General features: G+C 37.1%; 1 long non-coding RNA gene across 1 annotated transcript in view; it reads left to right on the top strand.

The window, feature by feature from the left end:
- Nucleotides 1–13588, top strand: part of LOC112656598 (uncharacterized) — a 31653-nt gene extending 18065 nt beyond the window's left edge. Inside the window, exon 4 of the long non-coding RNA XR_004812570.2 lies at nucleotides 10838–13588. This is a non-coding gene — a long non-coding RNA (uncharacterized LOC112656598). The remainder of the gene's footprint in view (nucleotides 1–10837) is intronic.
- The last annotated feature ends 3718 nt before the right edge of the window (nucleotides 13589–17306 follow it).

Genomic DNA, 17306 nt, shown 5'->3' with positions numbered 1-17306 from the left:
TTGTTAATTTTCACCATTCTCACTGGTGTGAGGTGGTATCTCCTTGTGGTTTTGATTTGCAGTTCCCTGATGATGAGAGATATTGAGCATTTTTCATGTGTCTGTTGGCTGTATGTCTTCTTTGGAGAAATGTCTGTTCATGTCTTCTGCCCATTTGTTTGTTGGATTATTTGTTCTTTGAGTGTTAAGTTTAATAAGTTCTTTATAGATCTTGGGTACTAGCCCTTTATCTGATAGGTCATGTGCAAATATCTTCTCCTGTTCTGTTGGTTGCCTTTTGGTTTTGTCGACTGTTTCTTTTGCTGTGCAGAAGCTTTAATCTTTTTTTTTTTTTTTTTTTTTTTTTTTTTTTTTAGAAGCTTTAATCTTGATGAAGTCCCAATAGTTCATTGTTGCCCTTATTTCCCTTGCCATTGGAGACGTGTCTAGCAGGAAGTTGCTGTGGCTTAGGTCAAAGAGGTTGCTGCCTGTGTTCTCCTCTAGGATTTTGATGGATTCCTGTCTCATGTTTAGGTCTTTCATCCATTTTGTATTTATCTTTGTGTATGGTATGAGGAAATGGTCCAGGTTCATTCTTCTATGTGGCTCTCCAATTATCTCAACACCCTTTGTTGAAGAGACTGTCTTTTTTCCATGGGTTATTCTTTGTCAAAAATGAGTTGACTATAGAGTTGAGGGTCCATTTCTATTCTGTTCCATTGTTCTATGTGTCTTGATGATCACAGCTTGATAATAGAACGGAAGTCCAGAATTGTGATGCCACCAGTTTTGGTTTTCTTTTTCAATAATCCTTTGGCTATTCAGAGTCTTTTCTGGTTCTATACAAATTTTAGGATTATTTGTTCCAACTCTGTGAAATAAATTGATGGTATTTTGATAGGGATCGCTTTGAATGTATAGATTGCTCTGGATAGCATAGACATTTTAATAGTATTTGTTCTTCCAATCCATGAACAGGGAATATTTTTCCATTTCTTTGTGTTTACTCAATTTCTTTCATGAGTGTTCTAGTTTTCTGAGTACAGATCTTTTGCCTCTTTGGTTAGGTTTATTCCCAGGTATCTTATGGTTTTGGGTGTAATTATAAATGGAATTAACTCCTTAATTTCTCTTTCTTTCGTCTCATTGTTAGTGTATAGAAATGCAACTGATTTCTGTGCATCGATTTTATATCCTGCCACTTTGCTGAATTCCTGTATGAGTTCTAGCAATTTTGGAGTCAAATCTTTTGGGTTTTCCATATAGAGTATCATGTTACCTGCAAAGAGTGAGAATTTGACTTCTTTTTTGCTGACTTGGATGCCTTTTATTTCTTTTTGTTCTCTGATGGCTGAGGCTAGGATTTCTAGTACTATGTTGAACAGCAGCATAGTGGACACCCCTACTGTGTTCCTGACCTTAGGGGAAAGGCTCTCAGCTTTTCCCCATTGAGAATGATATTCACTATGTGCTTTTCGTATATGGTTTTTATGATATCAAGGTATGCTCCCTCTATCTCTACGCCGTGAAGAGTTTTAATCAAGAAAGGATGCTGTACTTTATCAAATGCTTTTTCTGCATCTATTGAGAAGATCATATGGGTCTTGTCTTTCTTTTATTAATGTGATGTATCGCATTGATTGGTTTGCAGATGTTGAACCACTCTTGCACTCCAGGAAAAATTCCACTTGGTCATGGTGAATAATCCTTTTAATGTACTATTGGATCCTACTGGGTAGTATTTTGGTGAGAGTTTTGGCATCTATGTTCATCAGGGTTGTTGGTCTGTAATTCTCCTTTTTGGTGGGGTCTTTGGTTTTGGGATCAATGTAATGTTGGCCTCATAGAAAGAACTGCTTTCCATTTCTATCTTTTGAAACAGCTTCAGAAGAATAACTACTAATTCTTCTTTAAATGTGTGATAGAATTCCCCTGGGAAGCCACCTGGCCCTAAGCTCTTGTTTGTTGGGAGGTTTTTGATTACTTTTTAATTTACTTAATGGTTATAGGTCTGTTCAGATTTTCTACTTCTTCTTTTTTTTTTTTTTCTACTTCTTCTTATTTCACTTTTGGTAGTTTATACATCTCTGAGAATGTACCTCTATCTTCCAGATTGCCTAATTTGTTGGCATATAGTTGCTCAGAGTATGTTCTTATAATTGTATTTCTTTGGTGTTGGTTGTGATCTCTCCTCTTTCATTCATGATTTTATTTATTTGAGTCCTTTCTCTCTTCTTTTTGATATGTCTGGCCAGGGTTTATCAATCTTATTAATTCTTTCAAAGAACCAGCTCTTAGTTACATTGATCTGTCCTACTGTTCTTTTGGTTTCTATTTCATCAATTTCTGCTTTTATCTTTATTATTTCTCTTCTCCTGCTGGGTTTCAGGTTTATCTGATGTTTTCTCTAGCTCCTTTAGGTGTAAGGTTAGGTTGTAATATTTGAGATCTTTCTTGTTTTTTTGAGAAAGGCTTGTATTGCTATATACTTCCCTCTTAGGACTGCCTCTGCTGCATCCCAAAGATTTTGAACAGTTGTGGTCTCACTTTCATTTGTTTTCATGAATTTTAAAATTTTTCTTTCAATTTCCTGGTTGATCCATTCATTTTTTAGTAGGATGCTCTTTAGTCTCCATGTATTTGAGTTCTTTCCAAATTTGCTCTTGTGATTGAGTTCCAGTTTCAAAGCACTGTGGTCTGAAAGTATGCAGAGAATGATCCCGATCTTTTGGTACTGATTGAGACCTGATTTGTGATCCAGGATGTGATCTATTCTGGAGAATGTTATATGTCCACTTGAGAAGAAGGTGTATTCTGTTGCTTTAGGATGGAATGCTTTATATCTATGAAGTCCATCTGGTCCAGGGTGTCATTCAAAGCCCATGTTTTCTTGTTAATCTTCTGCTTAGATAATCTGTCCATTGCAGTCAGTGGGGTGTTAAAATTTCCTACTATTGTTATATTATTATCGATGTGTTTCTTTAATTTTGTTATTAATTGGCTTATGCAACAGGCTGTTCCCACGTTAGGGGCATAAATATTTATAATTGTTAGATCTTGTTGGATAGGCCCTTTAATTATGACATAATGTCCTTCTTCATCTCTTATTACAGTCTTTGGTTTAAAATCTAATTTGTCTGACATAAAGATTGCCACCCCCCCTTTCTTTTGATGTCCATTAGCATGATAAATTATTTTCCACCCCCTTACTTTCAATCTGGAAGTGTCTTTGGGTCTCAAATGAGTCTCTTACAGACAGCATATTGATGAGTCTTGCTTTTTTATACAATCTGATACCCTGTGTCTTTTGATTGGGGCATTTAGCCCATTTACATTCAGAATAACTTTTGAAAGATATGAATTTAGTCCTTTTATATTACCTGTAAAGTCACTGTTTCTGTATACTGTCTCTGCTCTTTTCTGGTCAAGTTATAAAGTCCACTGATTTAAAAGTCAATCTCATCTTAAAAAAAAAAAAACTTTTACAGTGACATCTGAAGTCGTGTTTGACCAAACATCTGAGTACCATGGCTAGCCAGTTGACATGTTGCATTAACTAACCATCACAATGGCTAACTTTACCAGAGGAAAAACAGAATTTCATGTACACTAGAATTGTAGAGAATGTTGATCACCACAGCATAGAAGCCACCTGGTAGGTATGACTAGTCCTGGTCATGGGATAGGCTATGCAGAGACAGAGGACAGTGCTTTTTTTTCTTTTCTTTTCTTTTCTTTTCTTTTCTTTTCTTTTCTTTTCTTTTCTTTTCTTTTCTTTTCATTTTTCTTTTCTTCTTTTCTTTTCTTCTTTTTTTTGCTGCACTTTAATTCCATTTTTCCATTTAATTTTTAAACTGCTTTATTGAGATCTAATTGTTAAACAAAAAACCACATGTATTTAACGTATACAATTTGATGAATTTTGACATGTCCATATACCCATGAAACCATCAGTATAAAGTAGTAAACGCATTCATCACATTCAGAAATTTTCTCATGCTTACCTGTTTTTGTTTTTATTTTTTGTTTTGTGCTAAGAACACTAACATGAGCTCTACTCTATTAATTTTTTTAAGTGCACAATACACTATTGTTAACCACCGGCACTATGCTAGGTCTCTAGCAGGTCTCTAGAATGCATTCATCTTGCACAACCCATTGAAAACAACTCCCCATTTTCTCTCCCGACAACCACTGGCAACACCTTTCCACCCTCTACTTCTATGAATTTTACTATTTTAGACTTGCCGTGTGAGTGAGATCATACAGTATTCGCCCTTTCATGGTGCTTATTTCACTTAACATAATGTCTTTTGGGTTCATCTATGTTGTTGCAAATGGCAGGATGTCCTTTCTTAAGGCCAAATAATATTCCACTGCATGCACACACCACATTTTCTTTAACCATTTATCCATTGAGGGACACTTAGATTGTTTCTATATTTTGGCTATTGGGAGTGATGCTACCACGAACATGAGAATGAAGATATCTCTTCCAGAGTCTGGTTTCTTTTTTGATATATATCCAGAAGTGGGATTGCTGGATCATACGGTAATTCTATGTTTAATTTTTTGAGGAACTTCCACATTGTTTTCCACTGCAGCTGCACCATTTCATATCCCTGAGACAGTGTATAAGTATTCCAATTTCTCCATCAACATTTATATCTTGTTTTTTTTTGTGTAGTAGTCATTCTATTAAGTAGTAGTAGTCATTCTATTAAGTAGTAGTCACACCTATTAAGGTGTGAGGTGATATCTCACTGTGATTTTAAACTGCATTTCCCTAATGATTAGTGATGTTGAGCAATTTTTACATCTGTTGGCCATCATATGCCCTCTTTGGAGAAACATGCATTCAGGTCCCTTGCCTATTTTTCTTTCTTTCTTTCTTTCTTTCTTTCTTTCTTTCTTTCTTTCTCTCTCTTTCTTTCTTTCTTTCTTTCTCTCTCTTTCTTTCTTTCTTTCCTTCTTTCTTTCTTTCTTTCTTTCTTTCTTTCTTTCTTCTCTCTCTCTTTCTTTCTTCTTTCTTTCTTTCTTTCTTTCTTTCTTTCTTTCTTTCTTTCTTTCTTTTTTCTTTCTTTCTTTCTTCTTTCTTTCTTTCTCTCTTCCTTTTTTTCTTTTTCTTCTTCCTCTTTTTTTTTTTTTTTTAGTAGGCCTCTTGTCCACCATGGAACCCAACAGGGTTTGAACTCACAGCCCTGAGAACAAGATCTGAGCTGAGGTCAAGAGTTGGAAATGCTTCATGGATTGAGCCACCCAGGTGCCCCCTTTGCCTATCTTTAATTGGATTATTACTTTTATTTTATTTTTTGCTATTATTATATTTTGCTATTTTATTTTTTGCTATTAATATATTTATATTATATAAACTCTTTAATTGGATTATTACTTTTATTTTATTTTTTGCTATTATTATATTTTGCTATTTTATTTTTTGCTATTAATATATTTATATTATATAAACTCAATTTATATTGAGTTGTAGGAGTTTATTAAATATTTTGGATATTAACCACTTATCAGATAGTTTGTAAATATTTTCTCCCATTCTGTAAATTGCCGTTAGACACTGTTGATTGTTTCCTTTGCTGTGCAGAGTTTTATAATTTGATATACTCTCACTTGTTTAGTTTTGCTTTTGTTGACTGTGCTTTTAGGGTCATATCTAAGAGATCACGGGCCAAGAAGATCTTCCCGATGTTTGTTTGTTTGTTCTCATAGACATTTTATAGTTCTAGGTCTTATGTTTAACTCTTTAACACATTTTGAGTTCATTTTCTGTGTATGGTGTAAAACATGGGTCCAATTTCACCTGGATATCCAGTTTTCCCAGTACCATTTGTTAAAGAAACTATATTTTCCCTTTGTGTACTCTTGACACCCTTGTTGAAGATTAGTTGACTGTATGTGTGGGGTTTTATTCTAGGCTTTGTATACTGTTCTATTTCTCTATATGTCTATCTTTATTCCAGTACCATACAATTTTAATTAATTACTTTACAGATTTAAGACAATCTCTATCAAAATCCCAATACTTTTTTTTTTAATTTTTTTTTTTTTTTATTTATTTATGATAGTCACACACACAGAGAGAGAGAGAGAGGCAGAGACACAGGCAGAGAGAGAAGCAGGCTCCATGCACCGGGAGCCCGATGTGGGATTCGATCCCCGGTCTCCAGGATCGCGCCCTGGGCCAAAGGCAGGTGCTAAACCGCTGCACCACCCAGGGATCCCCCAATACTTTTTTTTTTAAGACAAAGAAAAAAATTCTAAAATTCATGTGGAGGCACAAAACCCCCAAATATCCAGATCAAGGTTGAGAAAGAAGGACACAGTTGGAGGAGACAGTATCTCGAGTGGGTATGGATTAAATACTGAAACTGAAGCTCCTGCTTAAGTCTGGATGGGTATGGTTCTAAGGAAAGTAGAACTTTGAAAAAAACAAGCCATGTATTCACTCTGGAAGGCCACAAGAAAGCTTATCTGAGGTATAGATCAGAGTGGGGAAAAGATAAGCCTCCCTTGAAATGTAAAACCTATGATCTCATAGATTTAGATTCTGAATTTTAATTACCTTTGTGTTGAAGAAATCTCAGGATAAAAGATTAACAGTAAAAGTTAGATTCAGAGCAGAGATTCCACTGGGACAAGAAGTAGAAATAAGATGAAAAGTTCCCCATAGGTACATTTCAATAACCCTGACACTACAGAGAAAAACAAGTGTTTCTTAAATGAGGGCAAAATAAAAATCAGAAATCATGCAAAAACACTCTATTTTTTTTATTAGATGGCAAAAAATAAAAGAGAGAGGATAAAGATATCTCCTACAGGGACTGGAAAGACTAGAAAATGAGACAAACTATGACACGTATTTAAAGTGATTTAGAGAGAAAAACAATAAGTATAAAATGCATGTGGGTATAAAGCAATACATTGTACATAGTCAGGGTTTGGAAAGAATGAAAGATAAATTGTAGAAAAAACAGGCAGTTATTAAAATTAAAAATTCAGTGCGCAGATTCAATGTCAGAGTAGGCATAGCTAAAAGGAGTATTAATGAACGAGAATCAGAGCTGAGAAAATTAGCAATAAAAATAATAGCAATAACAATGAAAAGACCAATACTATCTGATTGCATACTCTGTGCAAGTCACTGGAACTGCTTTGTGGCTAAGTTTTTTAATTCTTACAGATATTCTTTGAGGAAAGCAGCACAAGGATCCAGGTGGGTGGGATAGCAGATGTAATAGTTTTAGCTTAATCGAGGAATATACAAATATAAATTCGAGATGTATTATGATCCAAAAGTAAAATTTTAGACTATGAGCAGTAACAATAGTTGTGGCCAGAAAAGCTGTCTATTTGAACTACCCAAATCCATAAGCCTGAGTATTGTAAACTTTAAGATTAAAAAAGAGGAAAAGATGTATAGAAAAGAAATTCTAAATAATTTAAGGAAAAATTAAAAGTTAGAACTCGAGTCAAGTTACCTACATTCCAATTTAGATTCTCTTACTTTTATTCCTTTAATAACCTTAGATAATTTACATAATCTGTTTTTCCTCTGATTTCTCATCTATGAAATGGGGATATTAATAGGACTTTATATGGTCAGCTTCTGGGCAGTTAAGCTAGGTTTGTGCTGTCCCTGCTCAATTTTTTAAAATAAATTTCTTATTTTGGGCTAATTTTAGATTTACAGAAATATGGCAAACATATCACAGGGGATTCTGGGGTATCATTTACCCAAGTTCTTCTTTTCTTTTAATTTAAATTCAATTTGCCAATAGATAGTACATCATTAGTTTCAGATGTAGTTTTCAATAATTCATCAATAGCATTTAACACTCAGTGCTTATCACATCACGTGCTCTCCTTAATGCCCGTCACCTAGTTATCCCATCCCCCGCCCACCTCCAGTGGGCTAGCAGTTCCAGTGACTAGCACAGAGTATACGGTCAGATAGTATTGGTCTTTTCATTGTTATTGTTATTATTTTTATTGCTAATTTTCTCAGCTCTGATTCTAGTTCATTAATACTCCTTTTAGCTATGCCTGACATTGAATCTGCGCACTGAATTTTTAATTTTAATAACTACCTATTTTTTCTACAATTTATCTTTCATTCTTTCCAAACCCTAAGTACAGTGTATTGCTTTATATCCACATGCATCCTGTCTAAGAGTAACATGTCATAAAACCAAGAAATTAAAAGAGGTATAATACTATTAACTAAAGTCTTGACTTTCTTTGGCTTCCACTCATTTTTTCGCTAACACCTTTTCCTGGCTCAGAATCCAGTGGGAATTTTGCTGCATTTCACCATCTCCATCCATTTCTATCTTGCTTCTAATTTCATTAGAAGCAGTTGACAGCCAACTGCCAATTTAAACCTTGACAGCTTGCAAGAACACGGATCATGCATTTTGTAGAATGTTCATCAATTTGTGTTTGTCTTGTTTTTCGCACGATGAGCCTGGTGTTATGGGTTTTTGAGAGGAATATAACAGAGGTGAAATATCCTTCTCATCGCATTGTAATAGGCTACGTGATATCATGGGATTTAGGACTTGGGATTTTACTCCCAACCATGTGGTTTTAGTGGTTCCTGCCAGTTTATCCACTGTCAATTTACTATTTTTTCCTTTTGATATACTCCATTCTTTTGAAGTGAGTCATTAAGACCAGTCTACACTCAAGGAAAGGGAAATTAAGTTCCACTTTCTGCAGGGGGAGGAGGGTGTAGCTTCATGTATTATTTGGAATTCTTCTGTAAGGAAGATTGGTTCCTTTTTCATTTATTTATTCTTTAATAATTTATTTATATCACTGTGGCCTAAACCTTTAGTCAATTTTATGGCAATTTTATATATAGGGTAATATTCTGGGGTCTACTAAATTACCTCAAATATCAACCAAAAATTCTAGACTCTCATGGGCTCCAAATAAAATATATTTTACCTCTTAAAATGGATTTGGAAAGTTCCCATATGCGTAAAAGATCTATGCATCTAAATTCCCTGAACTTTTACTAACCTGACAATTGAAGGGTTGGCTTAATGACATTGATTTAAAATTTTGTCCAAGAAGTATGGATATTTTAAGATATATTAATTGACTGTAGATTCCAATACTCCATTATTTACTTTGTTTTGAATTCAATAGTGACTAAACAAAACAGATGAATGTGCTGCTACAAATACAAGTTTAGTTTACTGAATCTGCAAACCTGATTATGAAGCTGTTTAATGCTGTTTAACCTAATGTGTTTCCTCCTTATTTGGCCACAGAAATATTGCATGCATGTATGCATGCGTGCATGTGTGTGTGTATGTGTGTGTGTGTGTGTGTGACTGTGGCATTAGTCTCAACCCAGTTGGGAAAATGCTTAAGACATTTTTTCAAATTATATTTTTCTGCCTACTGTCTCTAATATATGCTCCTGTGAGTATTTTCATAGTATATAGAGTGAGCATAGCTATTTGAACACTTTAAAATATATTAAATAAATAAAAATGCATTATTTGTATAATGATAATAATCTGTCTTGGTTCAGGATGAATACAGAATTTTGTCATTATCCAAAAGGAGAGCTTTTCTATGAAAACTTTCATAAGTAGAAATGGCATGAAGTGAAGAAGCACTTACCATCAATATATGGAAAAAACTTTGAGCATTCTCAGACCCCCAAAATACCCTCTCTTAAGCTTTCCTGATACCTTAGGACACATCTTGCTAACAGATACACAAAATAAATTGAAATAAAACATGGATGCTCAAAGACACAGTTCAAAGCTCTGGCGGACTGATGCTGCGATGCTGGGTACAGTTTCTGGGGACAAAGAATGGCAGGGCCATTCTGTTCTGAGTATGTGCTGTCTCTATAACTGTTCTCTGAAACAGATGCTGAATGCTGGTTTTGCTTTTTGTTTTTTTTTTTTTTTCATAAAAGCAAACATTCTTTTTTGGGTTTCTTTTGATTAGCAAAAACAGATCCTAACATAAATCTTTCACAAAAGCAAAGTGGCATAGCACAAACTTTGAAGACCAAGGAATACCTGTCCATTCTTATCGTATTCCTTATTGCTCATATGGAGGTAAACAATGCCATCCTAGTCAAGGGGAAATTTGAATTAATAATGATAATGATAATAGTTCACATGAGGTACCAAGCATTATTCTGAGAAGTACTTTTCCATGTATTACCAGATTCAATATGCTTAATAACTTCGTAAGTTAGGTACTACTGTTTCTCCCATTTTATAAATGAGAAAGCCAATGCCAAGAAAAATGATCTAGTTTCCCCAGAATTACAAAGCTGGTAAGTGGCGGAGCTGTAGGTGCGTGTTCCAAGTACAGGAAATGCTCAGAAGTCAAAACAGAAGACAGGAAAAGCTGGAAGAAGCTCTGGGAAAGAGGGACACTCAGACACGTGGGGGAGGCCAGCTCCCCTCTCACATCCCTCAAAGCCTCTTCAGTTCTGAGAGTTCTTTTTTTATCTTATTTGTAATTGGCACATAGAGGAGCTCGGAAGACTTCACAGTTTTTCAGGCAAGTGGAAGTCTAAGAGTCTCATTTTGATTGAGCTGAGCAGCCTGACAGGGTCTTGGGGTAGTTCACAGCCTTGCTAATATATCGTATCACTTAGTAGGTGTCCAGCTGCCAGAAACAGACAATTTCAAGACCAGATAACGTAAGCAGTTACAGGAAATTTAACATCTCATAGAACAGAGAATCTGAGGCAGGATAACCTTAGGGTTTGCTAACTGAGGAGCTCCACCCTGTCATTCAGGATTTGGGTCTTTTTTGTTGGCCTATTCAGCTGTCTTCAAGCTTCTCCACCCCCATGTTGCAGGATGGCCACTACAGTTCCATGCGCGAGGTCCTGACGCGACAGTTTCCAAGGAAAGAAGAGGAACTGTCTTTGCTTGATCAACTGATGAACGTATGCCCACCCATAAAAGAATCACCAGCTAAGGGAACGGGATTGCTATGGAAGGCTAAGATTGATCTAGATTTGCCCTCCTCTGGGGATTGGGCCATTTTCCTTGAGCATATACACAGAAGAGGGTGGATGCTCTGCAAGACAGAATTGGAGGACGAATGCTGGAGGGACAACCAGTAGTCTGTTACAAATGTCTTCATCCTCTATCGGTACTTGTTGAGATTGAGTGCAATTATTGTGTTTTCAGAGAAGTGTGGAATCCTTTTAAAACTAAAAGAACAGTGTTGTGCCCAAGATTGCGAATCCGAGAAACCACCGAGGAGCCGACGCCGATGCAAGTGCACGAGGGTTTATTAGCAAGCTCGAGCTTGGGTCCAAGTGTACCCGACACAGCGGAGCAGGGACTTGGGCCTCGAAGTGGGTTACAGCTGGGTTTTTTTATAGGCTGGTCTAGGGGATTTTCAGAAGGGGTGCAAGAATTTCTCCAAGTTCTGTTTACATTCTGATGTGGGGCTTTCAAGGGCACTGAGCTCTGTTCTCATTCTAATATGAGACTTTCTACCATGGGCGTGGGCTCTGTTGTCTTTCTGATATGGGATTACCTGCCGAGGACACTGAGGACATTCTGCAGTTTTTCCCGGAAAGTTCAGCTCTTATTCACAGGGACCCTAAGATGGCTGTATTTGTGCTAATGCTAAACTTTAGGTGGGATGGCCTTAATTTTTCTCGGCCTCCACAAACAGAACTAGAAGAACTCCTTTTAGTATTCACTGCTAACTGTTTTCCTCTTTTTGCCCTTATTTTTCTTATAGCTGTTCTGGCTTCTACTGGATTTGTGCTATAATCTAATATACAGTCTTTGCTAGCATTTTCCCCATTAATTTTTACTTATGTAAATTATTTTTTTTCTGATGTTAGTCTGAATATATTTCAAAAATATTTTCCTGGGATCCCTGGGTGGCGCAGCGGTTTGGTGCCTGCCTTTGGCCCAGGGCGCGATCCTGGAGACCCAGGATTGAATCCCATGTCAGGCTCCCGGTGCATGGAGCCTGCTTCTCCCTCTGCCTATGTCTCTGCCTCTCTCTCTCTCTGTGTGTGACTATCATAAATAAATAAAAATTAAAAAAAAATATTTTCCTGACCTAAAATGAAGAATTGTAAAAGTAATCAATAGTTTTTGGTGAAACTCATACTGCTTTTATTTTGGGAAAATTTTTGGGTAATCCCATGGTATTCTGTTTGCTATTTGTATCGTTTTAAGTGATGCGAATGAACATAGCTTAGGTACTGAAATGAAAATATATAATGGTCTTGAAATAATTTTCACTACTCAGGTGAGTAAAAGTTACAGCCTTGTAACTTCTGCAAAATTAAACTCAGTGATAAGGAGATACCAGACTGAGAACCTTATTCTCTAAGAGTTAGAGTTGGAAGAGACAACTGAATCTTTACATTTGCTGGCAACTAAAATCTCTGCCAACTGTCCAGTTTTCAATTTTTGGTTATAGTTGAAATCAACTAACATATATGCCCTTTGTTGGGCACAGGGAATGCTGAATGAATTTAACATTAATGATTTTTTTCCTTTGCTCTGATCAAAGATAGAGCAGCAATTAAGAGCTGTTTCAAACCCTTAGAAACAAATTAGGAGTATTTTAGCAATTAGCATTACAAGATCTCTTGCGTTTGAGACCCCCTGCAGCAAAGAGTTAATGTTTAAACTATTTAAAATTCAGTGGTGGTTAATAAGGCAGTTTTAAGGCTCTTATTTCCTGACTGCATCACATTTGTCTTACGCAGCTTTTCAATTATTCCAGCCACTTTTAAAGAAACAAATTCTAATTTCACTGCAGTTTCAGGTGAGGATTTTAGCACCTTAATTCATGGGCTACATTTGGATTTATGCTGTGAGCCACCTTTGGATACAGTCACATTTCCAAATTTAAATGTTAGAAATGGAACCCCCAAATTTCCTTTATTTCTTAAAACACAAATTCCCTGAGTCTCTCTTGTGGTCCTTGTCTCAGTCATGAGGAAAATATGGACTAAGTTCATTCACTTCTTCTAATAAATGATGTATTCTTAATAAAAATTGGCTCCATAATCCATTAACGGTTGTTGAGCTCATACTGTGTGAGAAGCAATATGTTACGCATACACTGAGAAATCGAACATTTCTAAAGCAAGTCTTGGCTGTGAAGGAGCTCACAGGGAATTGGGGCAGATAGCCACAGAATCAAACATGGGCAAACACAAGGCTACACAAGGAGGTTGATAGAAATGCCAAAGACAGGTTTGTGCCCTTGGTCTCAAAGGGGAGTGTCTTGGAGAGTCCATGATGGAGGAGGTCATCAAGAGGACGTGAAGGCTGGTTGACACAAGAGCTGGACACAGGCCATCTGTTCGATATACTTGACTGAGCTCAGCTAAGGCATCTATATAAACTCTAAGATTCTGGTGACAGCAGCAGAGATCTACTTATCTTCGGGCCACAAAACAAGCCTAGTAAGTTCCCTTTCGTGTTGAACCCCACCATGGTTGCAGTCCTTTATAGCAGCTCTGTGATACTCTTCTGGTGGTCTGACCACCCCCGGTGCCCGCTCCTTTGAGTATGTTGCCTGTGATTCTTGCGTCTCCTGAATCTGTTAGCATTTACCAAAGTCACACATTGAGTTTTGATGATTAAAAAAAAAAAATGGTTTTCTTCCTCTTTGGGAGTTTTTTTCCCCCTTCCCATTTGGTGGAGTTGTGCTCATCCAATCAATATGCAAATTAATTATGTTTGTTCTCCAGGGTCCCTAGCAATGCAAGCAAGTCTTCCTTTGTTCATCAGAGGTTTGATTGCATCTCTCTTCAAAGCCATGCAACTCTCTGTTTTAAAGAAATATGGGGATCCCTGGGTGGCGCAGCAGTTTGGTGCCTGCCTTTGGCCCAGGCCGCGATCCTGGAGACCCGGGATCGAATCCCACGTCGGGCTCTCGGTGCATGGAGCCTGCTTCTCCCTCTGCCTATGTCTCTGCCTCTCTCTCTCTCTCTCTCTCTCTGTGTGACTATCATAAATAAATAAAAATAAAAAAATAAAAAATAAAAAAAAATCCTTAAAGAAATATGGCTCTATAGCACTTACAGCCAAGAATTCTGAGCCAACCTCAGCCAGTCGTACAGTAACAGGGATGGGGGCTGCTGAGGTCTTTCAGAGACCAAAGGGAAGATTGGTGGAATGTCCTTTCCAGATTGTATTCTTCCCTCCCATAGGTCTTGGAATCTTCTGCACTGTCTTGAATGACAGGGAGAGGGCTGTTGACTTCCCTGTGAAGACTTCTTTAGTCCTTTATTTAGTTGAGACTCTAGCACATTTTTTTTCTATCACATTTTTTTTTATATACAATGTGTGCATGTAAAGATAAAGGGGCTACATGACGTGTTCAAGGTGTCACATCTTGTATAAAGTAAGCAAGTTGTGACCTTAGGATAGATATATAACTCTCCTAGGATCAGATTCCTCATCAATATCATGGGAACAAAATAGTACCTACCTCATACTATCATTCTGCCTAGATAGTCGTATCTGTCTGAAAAATCCAGATTTTTCTCTGGGATTTGCTCACAGTGTTCTGGGAATACTAGAGGATCTCTCTTGTAAGACCATATTATTAAGCTCCAGTACTTTGGAAGGAGTGGTTAGAAAGTGTTGGGTTATCTTGTGCTCAAACAGGTATGCCCCCATTCTTAACCAGCTTGCTTGGGGAAAATGTTAATTAGGAGAGTGTTGGGAATACTGTTGAGTCATGCTAATTTTCTTTAAGAGAGTAGCTGAAACTTTTCATCAAACCCACAATGGATTTTGTTACTAAAAGGGTTGAGAAGGTATGTTCCTGTGCTTGAGCAGAGGAAACAGTCAGCAGACACGTGCTGAGCTGAAGTGAAGACTTCATGGAGAGTCACTAGCCTCTCTGCTCATCGCAGAGACATTAATGAATGAGAGGCTAGCCCAGGGCAATGTATGTACCTACTAACTAGTCAGCATAGATTGATTCCATGTTGGATATATATCTGGGTCTGAAACCAGACATACACAGGGTTTTTGTGATAGTCCTTATCCTTCTCACTTATATCTAGGAAATCTTGCACACTTCTGCATTTGCATTTTGGCTCAAGCATTTAAAACGTGTTAATTAAAAGTATGCTCAAGTCAGGTTATTCAGGTTCATGACTAATTTTCTCCAGAGATTGAGGCAGATATTAGTAGCAGAGTAGTGATCAGATTTGTTAGAATGATTCAGTTACAAGTGACCAACATCTCTACTTAAAGTTAGATCTTTAAAAATGACCCATATTTCATATTTTGTGTAGGTATGTGTGATGTCACTCTAAGGATTAGAGAATATAATAATGAAGGAAATTCTTTCATTGTTAATTGCAAAAATCACCTATATAGTGTAAAAAGTAGGCTACAATAAGCATTTTTATTCCTAGGTGCTTTAGTACACACCCATTAGAGCAGCCTAAAAAATGAAAAAGAACTCTAACTTCCAAAGAGAAAGTGAAAGTTATATATTTTTGTCTTTATTCAAAAACTTGACTCATTTTATAACCTCGTTACTATGTCTATTACCCCTTAGAATAATATTCTCTGGCTCAGAAAGCCGATAGTTAAATTCTATAGTAATCAATTCAAACATCACATTTAAGGAAACATTGAACAATTTGGTTTTGACTGATTGGAACCCTTTCTAAGAATTCTTAAAATACCAATCCTTATCTCATTTTTCTAGCTGTTCTCCCAGCCCTAACTCAGACCTTGACTACTTGGTAGGTAAGACTACCAATGATCTACTAAGTAATCCTAGTTTTTACCTCTTTCAAACTAGACTTACTTGATACACGTGGTAATGTAACAGGCATTTTGTCTTATTTACCACTATACACCCAACACCTAGAATAGTTCTGTACAGCGTTGGTACTCAGCATGTTTTCTCCAGTAAAAGGATATCTAATTATGATAGTCCTTCACCTACCCCTCCCCTTCCCAAACACCAAACTTTTTTTTTTTAAGATTTTATTTATTTATTCATGAGAGGCACAGAGACAGAGAGAGAGAGGGCAGAGGGAGAAGCAGGCCCCATGCAGGGAGTCCAAAGTGGGACTCGATCCCGGGTCTCCAGGATCACGCCCTGGGCTGAAGATGGTGCTTAACTGCTGAGCCACCCAGGCTGCCCCCAAACACCAAACTTTAATGTTGCCCCATTATATTTGTATAATTAAATCCTTGGTTCAGAATTCTAGGCCAACCTTGATCTAACTCCATCTAAATACTTAGTCTCATTCTCATCTGTCATATTTTCCACTTCATCTCACTTACACTCTCTCCATGTTCCAGCTTGACATCACAGTCAGGCCCTTCTCCCTTCCTCTTCTTGGAATGTGCTCATCTACTGCCCGGATCTTTGCTCATGTCCTTCTAATTGCCTGGAATACTTTTTGTCCCAATCCATATGTTAAATATGTATTTTCAAAGATTTTATTTTATTTTTATTTATTCGAGAGAGACAGAGAGACAGAGAGACAGAGACACAGGTAGAGGGAGAAGCCTGATGCAGAACTTGAGCCCAGGACCTTGGGATCCTGACCTGAGCCAAAGGCAGATGCTCAATTACCGAGGCATCTCAGTGTCCATCCACATGTTAAATATTACCAACTTTTCAAGGCTCAGCCCAAATATCACTTCTGTGTTCAATTGCTGTTTTTTTTTTCTTTTTCTTTACTTCTTCTGGCCTTTTTACCTTACAGCACGCCCGCTTGCACACATACAGTTCTCTTCCCTAGGCCTCAAACCCCACACTTGGTGTATCTCTGCTTCTGATTGACTTACTCAGAAATGAAGAAATTGGAGTTGCTCAGATAAATGTTGAGTGGAATATCTCTCACCAATCTTTCCAAAAATCTCTCCATTTAATTCAAATCTTACAGGGGCTTTGGGAGACAGTGGCTTTGATTAGAATAAGGTACAATGTTGTTCTAGATTCCCTGGGAATCTAGAAGGGTATCATACTAATTCATTTATATATCACTTGAGATTAGTCAGTGTGATTGAGCGATTTTACATATAGAAACGCCCCTATAGAAGCCAGGACTTCCCAGGATTATATAGATTAGGGATTCTCCACACCAGGTGATCGTCAACATCACTTGGGATATGTTAAAAATAGAACTTCCTGGAGGTTCCCATTTTACAAACAGGACCTGGAAACTGTTTGTAAAAAGATCCTTAATGATGTTAGTGCCACATGCTTTGGGAATGAAAAGGAAGTCAGATCTGATGAAAGGAACATTTCTAAGAAGTGCTTGGGTAGGACCAAGAAAGGGGAATTGAGTATGT

The sequence above is a fragment of the Canis lupus genome, chromosome 37 (assembly GCF_003254725.2).
Source record: "Canis lupus dingo isolate Sandy chromosome 37, ASM325472v2, whole genome shotgun sequence".
Classification (NCBI taxonomy): domain Eukaryota; kingdom Metazoa; phylum Chordata; class Mammalia; order Carnivora; family Canidae; genus Canis; species Canis lupus.
This window is presented reverse-complemented; position numbering and strand designations above follow the sequence as displayed.